Genomic DNA, 3,100 nt, shown 5'->3' on the forward strand with positions numbered 1-3,100 from the left:
GCTAAATAGGGCACAACCGTAATAACTCAATTTTAAAAACTTCAAAGCACAACTATAATAACTCAATTTTCAAGGCTTCGAATCATTCTTCATGACAAGACAAAGAAAAAAATTGATAAAAATTGGAACAAGATTCGAAAATAAGGACAAAAACTCGCAACACCTAACTGACGTGACAAAGAAAAAATTGATAAAAATTTGAACGAAATTCGAAAACTAAGGACAACAACTCGTAACATATAGAACTGACGCTTGAACGACCCTCCTTTGTGACCTTAATTAACAACTAGTGATCTCCGAAAAAGGAAAAGTAATATCGAGTGCAACTAAATAAGTAACCTACTTGTAGGCAGTAATCGAATCCTTGGTCGAGCGAGTTGCCACGGGTATTTCTCTAGGTTATAGAAAGTTCAGGTGTAGATTATATGTAAAGACCCTAGTTTTCTAGGGACCTAGAGTCACTAGAATATGTATGATGTAACTACCTTATGCGAAAATATTTTTTACATTATGTTTTTGTATCGAAGGTACAAGAGAATAATTAAGACTATATAACAATGTTAGGAATCACGAACCTCCATAATTATATGACATTGTCCACTTTTGTTGAAGGGTTAAATTTTTCCACATACTAAAATGGAATGATTCATTACCATTGCTAAAAAGAGAGCTTGAACCTCCCCAACCTTATTGTTAACAATCATAGGCTCTAACCAACTGAACAATTCCAACAAATTATGAGTATTAGCCTAGATAGTCTACTTTGGCTCCTTACATGTCGTCGTCTACCTCATGGTTTTAAAATGCGTCTAATAGTGAGAGATTTTCACATGCTTATAAGAAATGTTTCATCCCCTCTCCAGCCGATGTGAGATTTCACAATCCACCCCATTGTGTTCCCACCAACCTCGTTGGCACACCACCCGATGAGTAGCTCTAATATAATTTTTTACAAACCAAGCCCACCACTATTAGATATTGTCTACTTTTGCTAATTACGTATGGATCAGCCTCACAATTTTATAATATGTCTACTAGGATGAGGTATCCACAACCTTAAAAGTAATGCTTGGTTCCCCTCTCTAGTTGCTAGCAGATATTGTTTGTTTTTGCCTTGTTACGTATCATCGTATGTCTAAAAGTTAAAAAATGCGTCTATTAGGGAGAGCTTTCCACATCCTTTTAAGGAATGCTTCATTCCCCTCTTCAACCAATGCTAGATCTCATAATAAATAGTCAAGATGGCTAAGTGGTCAATGTTGTCAAACTCAAATTTTGGTCCCTGTGAGAGGGCGTGGGGTAAGTTTTCTTTTGTTCATTCTTGGTTTCTTTGATACTTGTTCTTAATACACATTTCAGAGTCCTTATCACAAGTGTTTAACTTAATAAATTGTACTTGGAATAGGCATACAAAACACACACAAGTATTAGTCTTTAGAATGATTTTTAGAAACCATTACAAACACTAAAAACGATACTGTAATCTTATATTCTCACTCTGTCAAATTGCTAGTTTAATCTCTCCACTTTTGATTTTTTATTGAATAGGTGTTTGAACTTATAAGCTATTTGATACATTGAAATTTTTTAAACATTATTCCATCTATAAAACTCTAAACTTTCAAATTTCTATGTATTTTAAGAGCATTAAATAGGTCAACCACCTATTAGACATTCAAATGGAATATCCATGGATAATTTGTACGCTAATTAAGTTTAAATATGTATAAAACATTATATTATGAAACTAATAGGATTTTTTTAATTGTTGAGAATATTAAAAAAACTGATAAATGATAAAAAAAAAATACAATATTTAAATAAGTCTCATATTCCAATAGATAAAATTAACCATTTGTGGTGAAAATCAATACAAGTAAATAATATTGTTTCATCGGAATAAGTCACCAAAATTAAAAGTCTAACCCTCTTATCCCGGAGGTCTTTAATTTATCTAAGTCTTATCTTGAATAGTAACCCTATGATCATGCATCCAATAACTTAAAGTTCTAGGCATACTTAAAGTTAAGAGTTTAAAGCCATACTTACTTGAACTCGATAGGGAGTCCTCCTAAGCTAGGCCATAGAGAAAACTTGGGCTCTGATACCACTCTATAAGGATCGAGCTGTCGCGAATCTTCTAAAAGACGGGTAAATTTTTCGTGAAATAAACAAAAGAATTTAAAAAATTATATTTACATAATATTAAAATAAAGTTGATACAATAGCATTTAAAATAAACATACTAGTTAAAACAGAAAATAAGGAACAGGTACAAAACATTTTAAAATAAATGGGTTGAGGACAACGAGTGAGGTTTGTCTATGGCACCTGCTTCAGAGTCTGCTCCCGACCTTGACCAACTCTTTATTACCTAAAAAAATGGAGAATAAAGAACGAGACAAAAACTCTGTAAGTAGCCTACTTGTAGGCTCTTAATTGTGTCCTTAATATTCTAGGGTACCACATTATTTGTTGTTGTCTTGTTCTTGTTCTTGTTATTGTTGTAAGTACTTAAGTTCTCCAGTTCTTGTTCTTGACTTGGGGTTCTTATCTTTATTATCCTGACGACCTTGGTCCCTAGATTATGAAACGTTGGTTAACCTTTAAGGGCCATAGTTCTTGGTTCTTGTTCTTAGAACTTGGATCTTAATCCTTGTTCTAGACCTTGATCTTTCTCTTGTTCCTCGTACTTTCTTTGTTGTTGTTTTGTTATTGATTCGTTCTCCAAGACACTCCCCCTAGGATTTACGGCACTAGCTATGCACCTAACAATCCTGTGTCCAAGGCTTCATGTGTTCCAAGCGATACAGTTGATGGTGTTAATATAACACATGCGAAAGCAATTTGGATCTAAGTAAATTAGCTAGCATGTTCAAAAGCATTAAAACTAAATGAGTTTGAATACTAACCTTTTGTCGTTAAAGTTTCTTTTTCCTTACGAACTGGTTTCGAATCACCACTAGTGTCTTCTCCACTATTCCCCGACTTTAGAACGGGATTGTGGAATCCGGTGAGTGACTAAACTTGAGAGGAATTTAGTATATATGAAGAGAGACTTTGTGATTTTTTTTTTTTTTTTTTTTTAAGGTTTTGCCCT

The sequence above is a fragment of the Cucurbita maxima genome, unplaced genomic scaffold, assembly GCF_002738345.1.
Source record: "Cucurbita maxima cultivar Rimu unplaced genomic scaffold, Cmax_1.0 Cma_Scf00055, whole genome shotgun sequence".
Classification (NCBI taxonomy): domain Eukaryota; kingdom Viridiplantae; phylum Streptophyta; class Magnoliopsida; order Cucurbitales; family Cucurbitaceae; genus Cucurbita; species Cucurbita maxima.